The sequence below is a fragment of the Capsicum annuum genome, chromosome 2, assembly GCF_002878395.1.
Source record: "Capsicum annuum cultivar UCD-10X-F1 chromosome 2, UCD10Xv1.1, whole genome shotgun sequence".
Taxonomy (NCBI): Eukaryota; Viridiplantae; Streptophyta; class Magnoliopsida; order Solanales; family Solanaceae; genus Capsicum; species Capsicum annuum.
In genome coordinates this window covers 3,625,214-3,638,420 of record NC_061112.1, presented here as the reverse complement: position 1 = coordinate 3,638,420, position 13,207 = coordinate 3,625,214, and positions in this window count along the sequence as shown.

Genomic DNA, 13,207 nt, shown 5'->3' with positions numbered 1-13,207 from the left:
ACTTCTGGAATTATCCTTTTTTAAAATTTAAAATTGCTAGATGTTTGAATCTAGAGAAAAATTGCTTATTTCTTTTGTGAAGATTGAGTCATGTCATCTCTTTAGCAATGGAGGGAGTGCATGTTGCTTGTATAGATAGCAGTAGAAGAGGCGTAACTAGACTGCCATTAAGGTAGAGCAATTGATCACATGCTTACAGTAGCAAATTTGCAAGTGTTGTTGCTTAACTAACATCAGTTAGGGGTATTTTGCTGGAAGGAAAGCGAACTGAAAGGAAAATCAATAGTGCACCTAATACCTTAAATATTTGTTATCTCTGTGAAGCTGTGAAGCAACAACTGCCAGCTTTAGCAAGAAACTTATTCACTAGAAATATACTCTCTAGTCTCTCCGACCCAATTCATGTGGCACTAGTTTAAGAAAAAAGAACTTTTGAAACTTGTGGTCTAAACAAGCCATAAATGTTTGCATAGATATATATCACATTTCATTAGGGGTAAAATGGAAAGTGCAAGAGTAAATTGTTTCTGAATGTGGAAAAAGTGTCATTCATGTTGGATAAACCAAAAAGGAAAGTGTGTCACATAAATGGGGCCAGAGGGAGTATATGCCAATTAACATTTCCCACCACTTTCTTTGTTACTTTTTCAAAAATATTCATGAAGATTTTATTAGTTTCAAGCCCATTTTAGTTGGACACTCTCTTGCTTTCCTAAACTTAAGAATTGTCTGTCTTCTTACTCTTTTTCTTTTGTATGGTAGGTGGTCCATTCCCTTGCATCGATTCTGGATGAGACATTAAGACCTAAGCTCCTCACTCTCCTTCCATGCATTTTTAGATGTGTTCGTGATTGACATATTGCCATGAGATTAGCTGCATCTGGATGTATTACAATTATTGCCAAGTCAATGACATTGAATGTGATGGGCTCAGTTATTGAGAATGTGGTGCCTATGTGAGGTGACATTACATCTATTCATTCTAAACAAGGAGTTGGCATGCTTGTCAGCTTTCTTCTCCAAGGACTTGGTATCGAGCTGGTTCCATATGCTCCCCTCGTAGTAGTTCCCCTTCTGAGATGTATGAGTGATTCAGTTCATTCTGTCAGACAGAGTGTGATGCATAGTTTTGCAACCCTCGTGCCTCTACTTCCATTAGCACGTGGTGTTTCTTCTCCTGTTGGTCTTAGTGAACACCTATCAAGGAGATTTTAAATTTTTGGAGCAGCTAATTGAAAGCTTTCATATTGACGATCACAAACTCTCAACACACCACCATAAGGATTGTCCTGTTTCTAGGTAATCTGGACCTCTTGTATTCAGCAGGTCTCAAGTGAGGAATCTGCAACATAGAGAAGAAACTGTAAAATTAGATGGAGATGATCAAGCCATATTAACTGAGTGTTTATTATCATATTCTTTTTCATTTTTTTTCAGTAGCTTCAGTTAGCTTTTCCTCTACAACGGGAACTAGTTCTGAATCTTCTTCCTTAGGTTCTGCTTTCGAGACTTCTGCCTCTTTAGCTTTTTGCTGTTCACAGGTCTCTAAATGTACTTGCTGCTTCTTTTTCTCAATAGCCTCAAATGTTTCCACAATGTCAACTGTTGTTGCCTCCTGCTCAGTCTTTTCCTCAGCAGGCTCTATTTTGGATTCTTTGTCTAAAGTTTCAACATTTCCAGCCTCGGACCTCTGGTTTACTTTTGGTTATATCAGCAACTTGATCAGGAATACTTTAAGCTTCTGGTTCAGAGGTATGTTCCTTCGGTAAAACAACAACAACAACATACCCAGTTTATTCCCACATAGTTGGGGTCTGGGGAGGGTAGAGTGTACGCAGACCATACCACTACTTCAGGTGAACTGGTAACAGTATGGTAGGTTACTTGGCTAATTTTGGAATATCTTTACTAGTGACATCCCAATGCAGGTGTTTCATCTTGTTTCTTAACTTCTACGACAGTAGGAGGCTCAATTTTCTTGTCTACTGTCTTTTCTTCTGATTCTGCTGGAGTAGCAAGTATGATTTCCTCAGCTTGTGGCTTCTCTTCATCGTGAGTTGTGGCTGGTGACGGAGCTGGTGGTTCATCAACCTTTTTTACCTCTTCAGTTGTTGGGGTCAATGCTTCATCAGCAACTGGCTTCTCTTCCTCGACGCTTTTCTTTACCTCTTATATTATAGTTGCTGGAGGTTCCTCAATAGTCGGTATCTGTTTTTCATCAGCTTTCTTTACTTCTTCCACTATTGTTGGAGCTGGTTCATCAGCTTTAGGATTTACTTCCTTGTCAGCTTTCTGTACTACTTCCACTCTACAACAGCTATTGATTCATGCTGCTCTTTGGGAGTATGACTATATGGCTCCAGTCCAATTGAATTCCAAACACAAAATACCTCTATAACTATTTTATTCCTACATAAGATAGTATTTTTTCTGACCAACAATTCTTTCTGTCCAATAGCTTCTCAACTAGAAGCAAGCACTGATTAATAGATATCTTCCTAGATAATAAGGGTACTCGCAAGTATTTTAATGGAAAACTCCCTTTTACATGTCCTAAAGACTGCAAAATTTACTGTTTGATAGAATTCTTAACCCCAAATATGTATATTGAGCTCTTATCATTGTTGTCTTATAGACTGATGCCCAAGAGAACATATGAAAAATAGATTGAAACATGCCAATAGAGACTAGATCATCTTTACAAAAGATCAGGAGGTCGCTTGCAAAAACATATATGCATAACACCAAGTTTCTTGCACTTGGGATGATACTTAAAATCTGGATTAGTAGCCAACATACTCAGCTCTTTTTCCAGGTACTCCATAGAAATAACAAAGAGGTAGGGTGATAAATGGTTACCTTGTCTAATTCTTCTCTACCCATGAAAAGGCTTTGTCAACGCTCCATTTAGAACCAAGAATATAAGACTGAGGTAACACATGCCATGGTCCACTGTGTGAATCTGTGAAGGAAACCAATTCTGCCAGCTAGTGAGCTTGTGGATTGGGAGAGGTGAATCTTCTATTAGGCATAAACTTAGAGGTAGCACGATGAGTTAAAGAGTTTGGAGGTGAATCTTCTTGCTTCCGTGCATCCTCCTGAAATCTAGCTTCCGCCTTCTTCCCCCCACACCCATATATGAGCATATACACACACACTTGTCTGGCATATTTATCATTTTGCCTTATGCATGTTTTCTTGAGTCTTCAATAATCTTTCACGCATTAAATTTATTGGTCTGAACATTTTGCAGAAACTATTTTCCAGTTTGGATCAGCGAGTCACCTGTGGTCGACCTTCTCATGATAGTTTGTGGTAAGTTGATTTAAATTTATTGAGCTAGTGTTGAGAAATTAGCTTCTAGTGGCTAGGATACTTGATGATATTTTTCTTTTTGATTGATGCATGTGAGCAGGGTTGCACTCTTGGCATTTCATCTAGCACTAATAACTACTCCACAAGAGGCATATGTCGTCTTGACCTTTGCTTCTTTGTTGTCCCATGGAAATTGGAAAGAAGGTGTTAAATTTGCTAGAAGACACTCTGATGCGGCATCTATTTATGCACCTGAAATTTCAGATTCTCAGGACTCCATATCAGATGATGAGCTTGTGGAAAGAGTTACAGAGCTGGCAGTGCTATTGCAAAATTCTCTAGATATTTTGACTGTTAAGGACAGTCTCCAGGAAGCAATATCCAGGTTCCCATGCTCTGGTTTGGTAAGTAAACCTTCTTCAGCTTCTAGATCTAGTTTGAGGAAACTTGTTAACTCCTATAACTATTTTATTTTAACTTTATTGAACGCCCAATATATTTGTTCTGTACCTTTGTTATGCTTCGGAGTAATACTGGACGAATGTGAAAAATAGTATGACCATTTGAATGCGAACTTTTTCACATGTGAATCAAATTCATCATTTTTCATCTGAAAGTGGGCACTGATTTAGTCATTTTTGTCTGAGTAATACTGGAATATTTATTTAGCTAAGGCCTCGGTATATTCATTGGGAAATATCATTTCAGCTTTTACATTTTAGAGATGGTGATTTAGTAGAAGCTCCTGCCTCTGCCAACCTATTTTGTCATGATTCTTCTTTGTGTTCTGGATAAAGTAGAATAAGAAGCCGTGTTTAAAAATTGTCAATTTCTTATGGTGTTCAACGTTTTTGTTTGGCCTTTTATCTAACTTTCTTGTGTTTGCTGAAAGAAAAGCATCAAATGTATCTATGAAATGTCCTGATATTTAAGTTGGGATCTAAACAGATATGCCATTAGACTTTTCGGACTTACCTTTCACCTGGTGGGAGTAATGCCTAGGCTATAAGAGGAAAAATTCTTTCAAATTCTTCCGGCCCAGCTCATGGTTCGGTTCATGAAAAGGTACTTTTTCTTACAAATTCACAAGAAACTTAACTTGATTGAATGAATTAAAAAAACTTTGGATTCACATACTACCTCATTCAAGATTGAAAAAATATTTGTATATTTGTTGAGCATAATTTTACTTCTAATTATTTGTTTCATTTTGATTGTGTAGGATCAATGCGGGGTTCAAATTTGAATGGTGGGCGCCACAACTCAACTGGGCCTAGATTGAAGTGAATGATGAAGAATTTTTGAAATATTTTGATATACGTTTATATACATTTGGTTTTGTGTGGAACTTGGTACAATTTTTTATTTTGTTTTCTAATTAGTATGTAAAAGACATATTTTTTCAAAATCAAATCTATGCACTTCAATTATTTATTAGCTAATTGGTGCGTGAGATTATATATAAATATGTATGTTTATGTAATGTGCTTAGTGATGTATACATTTCAATCAAAATAATTATTTTTCAATTAGAAATTACGTACTAACATTTTATATGCCTAATGCTATTTTTGTAAAATGTGGCTTGAACTATCAAATTTTAGGCAATATTGTTACAATTCAAAAGTGTGGCTAAAACATGCTTACACTTTACAAGTGTTGTCATAGAGGATGTATAAAAGGCTATGATTTTGAAGTGTGTCTAGTAAAAAAGAAAAAGCCACGTTTTTTAAGTGTTATAGAGGTGCTACAAAAGGCTATGCTTATGAAGCATGCGCAATAGTAAAACAAAGACAACGTTTTTAAAGTATTGTTATAGAAGTGCTACAAATGACTACGCTTGTGAAGCGTGCCTAATAGCAAAACAAAGACAACATTTGTAAATGTAGCTTTATCAAATAAAAGTGTTGCCAATGACAAGTTCAAAAGCGGGGCCTTTATACCTTAATGACCACGCTTTTTAAATGTAGCTGATATGGTAACACTTGAAAAGTGTGGCCTTTGATCAAAGGTTACGCCTCTTTAGGCCACCCCTTAAAAAGTGTTGCCTAAAGTTCGAAAGTGTAGCCTTTGATCAAAGGCCACACTTTCTCCTATTTTAGGCCACACTTTACAAGAGTGGAATAGGACTAAAATGTTGTAGTGTCGGCATGAAGTTTAAGAAAGAAAACGTATTTTTGAAACTTGTGGTCTATGGTAAGTCATATATATTTGTATGATTATATATAATTTCACGAAGGGTAAAATGAAATATTACTAAAAGTAGAAATATGTCATTCTTTTTGAGACTAACTAAAAAGGAAAGCGAGTCATATAAATAGGGACAAAAAGGGTAGTTCTTTTGTTTCTACTACAATTTAAACATAAGATCTCATAGTTCTCAACTCACTTTACTGACCACTAGGTCACATTTTTGAGCATTCTTTTTTAGAATTTTTTTTCATGCCTTTTTTAGTAATTTGCCTTTGGGTATCTTCACTCTTATTGAAGGGAAGCCTTGAAGTAACTAGTAAGTTGCTGCCATGTGACGAGAGGGTTATTTGTCCAAACCTTGAAACTATCCCTTGCAGAAATGTAAGGTGAGATTATGTATAATAGATCCTTGTGATCGAGCATTTCCCAGAGCATATGCATAGCGGAAGCTTAGTGTATCGGGCTTCCCTTTTGATTTCTTCACTCTTATTATTTTTTTGAGCCAAGCGTCTATATGCAATAACATCTATACCTCCCAAGACACTACAACATTTTCGGCCTACAACCACTCTTGTAAAGCGTGGCCTAAAATAGCAGAAAATGTGGCCTTTGATCAAAGGCTACACTTTTGGACTTTAGGCCACACTTTTAGGGGGTGGCCTAAAGAGGCATAACCTTTCATCAAAGGCCACACTTTTAAAGTGTTGCCATATCAGCTACATTTAAAATGCGTGGCCATTAATGTTTAAAGGCCACACTTTGTAGCTTGTAATTGGCAACACTTTTATTTGATAAAGCTACGCTTACAAGTATTGCCTTTGTTTTGCAATTGGTGACGCTTCACAAGTGTAGCCTTTTGTAATACCTCTATAATAACACTTTAAAAATGTTTCCTTTGTTTAATTATTGGGCACGCTTCACAAGCGTAGCCTTTCGTAGCACCTCTATAATAACACTTAACAAATGTGACCTTTTCTTTATTACTAACCACACATAAAAAATGTAGCCTTTTATATATCCTCTATGACAGCACTTCTAAACTGTAAGCATGTTTAGCCACACTCTTAAAGTGTAGCAATATTGCCTAAAAATTGAAGTGCATAAATTTCACGCACGTATCACTAAGCACATTACATAAACATAACAAATATATAATCTCACGCATGCACTAATAACCTAATAAATAATTGAAGTGCATAGATTTGATTTCAAAAAAATGTCTTTTACATACTAATAAGAAAACAACATAATAAAAATTGTATCAAGTTCCACAAAACCAAATATATATAATAGCGTATGTCAAATTATTTCAAAAATTCTTCATCATTCACTTCAATCTCGATCAAGCTGAGTTGTGGCACCCACCATTCAAATTTGATCCCCCGCATAGATCCTACATATTCAAAATGAACAAACAAAGTAAATATAAATATTTTTCAATCTTGATATGAGGACGTATGTGAGTTCAAAGTTTCTTTAATTCATTTCAATCAAGTTAAAAGTTTAGGATTTAAACTTCCTGTGAATTTCTAAGATAAAGTACCTTTTCATGAACCGAAGCATGAGCTGAGCCCGAAGAATTTGAAAGAATTTTTCCTCATATAGCTTGTGCATTACTCGCATCAGGTGAAGGAATGTTAGATCCATCACTCCCTAGTATATCTTGAAAATTCAATCCAAGATTGTTTTGCACCAATTGACTAAAAAACTTTCGCATTTCTTATCTCATCTCACTTATAATTTTTTCCTTCATAGAAGTAACTTCATTAGCATGCTTTTGTTTAAAACCATTCATTTCCTCATCTTTTTGCAGAGAAGTTCTTGTCACTGATCTACCATAGCCTCTAACTAGACTAGGCTTCTCCTCTCCAAACACTGCCGTGAGTGCATCATCTAGTGTTTTCCCAGCATTTTGATAATTCTCTAGTTCAGAATGTAACAAAAGTAAAACAATAGCTGTCAGGAGAAGAAATAATGCAGTATATATAAGATATATTTCAAATGAAGGCTCATCCATCCTAGGTCAGAAATAATTAACTTTCTTAACAATAATACTCCTGAGAATGAAATCAGTCTCATAAAGCCAAAGGCGGCGCTCTTCAAGACTCAGGCATCCATTCTAAAATAGATTATTTCAGTTCCTCAAGACTCAGGATCTGGTAAAGTTGTCAAAAGTACAACAACCATTTCCAATCTGCTTTGGCTCATAATTCTGGTAAAGTTGTCAAAAACTCAACATAGACCAAAAGAAACAATATGTATTAGAAGTATCTCTCAGTAACTTGATAGATGCAACTGTTGCTTAAAATACATCAACACTCTTAATCAGATATAAGGATAGTAAGGTTTAATCTGTCACCGGCCAATAGAAGATTAGTAATCAGCGAGAGTATACACAACTTATAATACAAAATTCAAGTTCTATATTGCAGTAGTGAATAGTAATTCGATTAGATTCTGAATGAAAAACAACATAGACAAATTTGAACCAAGAAAATGAAAGAAAAATCATACCTTGTGTTACTGGAAGGATGAAAGAGAAAACATGTTGCTGCATCTGTTTAGGGATTGAGGAAAGGAAGCTGAGACGATCTTCCTAGAGTTCTATTTAATGTCTCATGTACAATTACTATTTTTCTTAGAAATAATGTGAGGCTAAGTTAAGGTGTTTGTGTAAGTAATATGCCTACCCTATTTGCACAACATAGTTTTTCTTATGAAGGGGATTCATTAAAACCTCCAGCATCCACCTAGCTCAGCTAGTAACTCTTTTTGTGGTGAGAGTTCTTGGTTGATGATGGTTTGGTGACTTATATGATCTTTTGAGTGAGTAATATGCATGAGTTTGCCAACTTGGTTGAGTCAATTCATGAGGCTAGAGTGTTTGGAAGTAGTATTTATGAGTTTTTAAAGGTATATGACATGCTTAGGGTGGATCTTGCTATTTGGGTAGTCATTGTAGTTCTAGCTTGAGTGTTTTATCTTTAGTAGTAATATTGCAGTCTTGATACAAGCTAAATTGGCATCAAACTTTCAAGGACTATAATCCAAGGCTGACACGAAGGTAACCAAGCCATGGTCATCTATGGGAGGAAATGATATGTTTGCAGAACCCTTTTTGACTTCTTAAGAGCTCAACACCATGTGTGGATGATAGCTTGGAGCCAAAAGCCAAATTCATCCCAAGACCTTAAAAAGGTAGCAAGCCCGAGGACTGGAAGCACCACATGATATTGAAGAATTTAGATGTCTTACATGCCATTTAGATACCATTTTAGGAGTGTTTTAGAATGCCCAAAGCATACAAGAATGACCAAGGGGACTTGAAAGGGTCAAAGGAGTGCGAAATAGGGCTAAAAGGCCCATTTTAGGGAACCTACACCCCATTTGTGCCCTAGGTGTGCTCAAGGTGCAACTGACTTGCTTGAGAAGGTCAAACAGTGGCATCTGCTTCCCAGATGCGCCCATGGTGTGCCCTATCTGGTTAAGCAGATGCTAAAGAGGGCTGCAGTGTTTTTTGGTTGATTTGAGTCACTTTTAGGCCCCTTTATGCATAAAATAGCCCAAGGCGATAAATACTGCATGTCTTAGGTTATTTACTTAGTTTGTTCATATTGATTAAAGATGAAAACTCTTGAAAGAGTGACTTATTTTTTAGGTGTTGATTAAAGATGAAAACGTTTTAAAGAGTGAGTGAAAGCTTGGAAAAACATTTGTTGACGTTTGCTTAGAAATAGTGGTTATAAGGGCATTTCAATTCCCTTGTGGTCAACATAAGAGATTAAGTTCTTTATTTGGCTTAATTGATTGAGAATTAAGGGTTTAATATACCCTTTTTTTGCTTTCAATTCCTTTCATAGTGTTAATCTATCTATCTATCATCTATTATTTTATCCTTTTACTTTTCGTATTTTAATTTTGTCATTTCTTTAGTTTGGTTTGTTTCTCATTTTCGTAGTTTGGTTCTTATTATTTAGTATAAGATCCGAGATTATAATTATTCCTACTATTCTAGTCTTGGGTTTGTTATCTTGAAAATCACAAAAAATAAGATAAAAAGAGTTCCAAAAACATTTTTAGGGTTTTTCAAATTTTGAGTTTTTTTTATTTTTGAGTCTTTTTGAGTTGCTAGTTCTAGAATCTTGTTCCCTAATACTATTTGAGTCAAAATCCAAAAATTGAGCTTATTTCCATGAGATTCGCATGATCTACCATTGTTGGAGCTTGAACTTGAAGAAAGTTTGAAATGGGTTCTCAAATCTGATTTTTGTTCGTGAGATTTTGAGCTTAAAAACATTTGGATTGTGTTTAGGAGTTCAAAGTTATCTTGGGTTTTGAATTTCATTGAATTCTGAGGTCGTTTGCTTAAGGGTTAAATTTTGAATATTCTTGTATTCTTCATAATCTTCATATCTTGTTGAAGAAGAACATTCAAAAAGGGTGTGTTTGATCCAAAAGAAGTGAAAGAAAAGGTTGTTGTACTTGTTTATTTCAAGAAATATTCCTATCTTCCAAAAGGAGAAAGGACAAAGTTAGTAGCAAAAGGGAATATTCCAAAAGCGGAAGGGACAAAATAGAGTACACGGGGGGACCATAAGCAATTGAAAGGCTTCTAGAACTTGAAGAATTCTTTGAAAAACCTCCAAGTTTTGAAATTTTGTCCAAATAACCTCAACAACTCAACAATTTGGAGCCAAAACACTTGATGATCTCATTGACGAGTCCCCAATTCCATTAGCGATTGATAACGCTCAGCTTACTCCATTATTTGGGGAAAGCCGATCATTGTCAATATAATAACCTAACTTAGGTTAGGGTCGAATCCACAAGAAGTGTGATTTAGTCTTTGAGTTCTATATATTGAAAGTTATTAAGCGTTGACCCGCAATGTAGGTTTAGACCAAAACATAAACTAAATTGGGGGAAATGATTGAAAATTTAGTTTGAACAAAATCAACTAGTGACACTATTTAAGAGCAACAATTGTATATTAAAATCTAATAAGAGAAGCGTCTTGGGGTTACACTTATCTTATGGATCATACATGCATGGGTAATTGAGGGTTAGTCCATTTCTTAGTCAAAGGTTTGGGTAGGATAGATTGTAACTCTTAATGTGAGACTTTCAACAACACACCAAGTTGCACTCATGGATTTTTTTGGATACCTCATGAGTATGCCAATTTTACCAGTCCAAAAACTCAACGAAACATCCCTATTTCTAGGATGATGCCAATCAATCTAGCTACAACACATAACATCCTTATTTATAAGATTATGCTAAGGAAATAACTAGTAGTATCAAATAAGTGTTCACTAATACTCATCACCCACATCCCTCTTTTAAGGATGATGTACGATCCAATTCAATTAGGGATTTCACCCATAATGATCAATTCAATCAAAGAGTAATAGCCAAATCAAATATCAATGACTAATAATTTGGACTCACAATCAACACCCATACACTTTACACCTTATTCAAGCATAACCCCAAGAAAATTATTTAGCTACTCATGAAATTGGATAATAGAGAACTACATAAATTGACATCCATTGCATCCATTGAAAGCAAAGCAAGAATAATCTCAAAACTCTAATTTCAAAATACAAGTAAAAAACACATCTCTTGGAGATTTAATAACAATTGTTTCTTTTCACAATTTGAAGGGTTTATCCCAATACTAGCCTAAAAAATTAGTTGGAAGATGATTCTATGTTGCAAGGGTTTGAGCTTTTAAGTCTTGAGATTCAGCTGTGCGGATTTACAAATCTACTTTTGTAGGATTCCCGCTACACTACAATCGTGTTAATTGGATAGTGATCTCACTTTCGTAATCCCACTTCTGCAATTATGTAGCATCTTACCATGATCACAGCACCTAAGGTCTTCTGATCCCTAGTTGATTGACCGCGATCACGACTCTGAGATCGCGATCGTTGAACGTGAGGGTCTCCTATTCTCTAGCTTTTGTTCCTTTTTTTTTTATTTTTCTTTCCTTTCAGCTTGATTTCTATTCATTTTCATCACATGACCTGTAAGATCACAAAAAGTGGAAATTAGTACACTCCAAAGGAGAATTAGGCTCATGTACACAATTTTAGCCATAGTAGTGCATGAATTTGGATGTCATCAAGTGGTAAATTTGCCACTCATAACAATCCACCAAGGAGTTGACGGATCACAAACCTTTTAATCAAGTTGGAAAATTTCTTGTAAGCTTAATCTTAGTTTCTTAGTTTCTTTTCTTGATTCTTAAAATTGTTTTCTTTAAATCTAAACACTAATTAGCAACTAGTAATCAACCTACTTAGTTGTGATTAGTGCTTGAGTCTATTTTATTTCTTCATCCTATTTCTTTTGTGCTTTTCTTGTCTTTATTTCATAGTAATTTATTGATTCAAGTCTGTAAGTAGTTTTATTTGAGTCATTAAAAGAAGAATCCACTCCGGCCACAAGTAGATATTAACACCTTATGTACCACCAAAGTATAAACAACTTCAACATTCGCTAATCCAATTGTGAGGTCTACAAAAGTGAGATTCTCACGAGTGTTGTTGAGGAGCTTTTACTACTAATCTTATTTGTTAATTTTGTAGGTACAAGGAGTTATAAGGAAGTATGTCTCCAATGCCTAAGAACACTACCTCTTATCCTTTTTATTCTAGTGCTTAAATATTTGGAAATGGAAACCGAGGTGGATATGAAGGGTGTAGTAAGAGTCATGATTTTTCTAGAGCATATCTTCTAATTAACAAAGGAGAATGAAATTCGAAAGTTTGTCCTGATTGGGAATGACAATGTGAAAGGATCTTCAAGGATTATGTTATGACCAAAGCCAAACAAGCCATATATGCCCTTAAGAACATTCAAGATCTAACATTAAGATGGTGGGAAATTTCAAGAAATCCCAATCAAACATGGAGTGCCTATAAAGAGTTCATGAGGTCAATCTATGTTCTAAAGGGATACACAAAGATTTATATAACATCTATTTAATTTAATTTATTTTTTAATATTTAATTTTTGACTTGAAACTTAAAATGATATTAAATTTGATGTTGTCACAACCTAAAATAGGCACGTGAGGACACTTGACGTACCATCCGAACAAGTAAGCCTAACCCAACCCAAAGAACATGAAAGAATTATAAAACAAAAACGAAAAATAGGATAATCCCAAATTTATATAAACGAGACATAAGCCTCAAAAATACATCTCAGGTCTGGTTGTCACTAGTACAAGCCTCTAAATATAGAATAATATCAATAGTTAAAGTATTATAAATATGGGTAAACATAAGATAAATAAAGAGAGATTCAGATAAGCTTGGAGTCCTCCAACACTACCTCAATCTCCGTAATGTAGTGCTTGAAGAAAATAATCTAAGGGTTGCTACTCAGTTTAATACTTGCATGAGGTACAAAGAAAAGAGAAGCAAGGGGTGAGTACGAAATCACATGTACTCAGGAAGCAACGGCAATAACCGTTCTTAATCAAAAGTGATAGCGAGAACTACCATTTCAACTAGCCGAGTCTTCACAACAATATAAAATTCAATACATACATCACTTTATCCCAATTCAGGTAGCCAAACACAATGGTCAATAGATTAACCATAAATGGGGTATGGATTTCAATCTGGAGAAGTCAACTCTAGTCATTCCTTTGATCAACAATTATGGGAAGTCGTTTCAT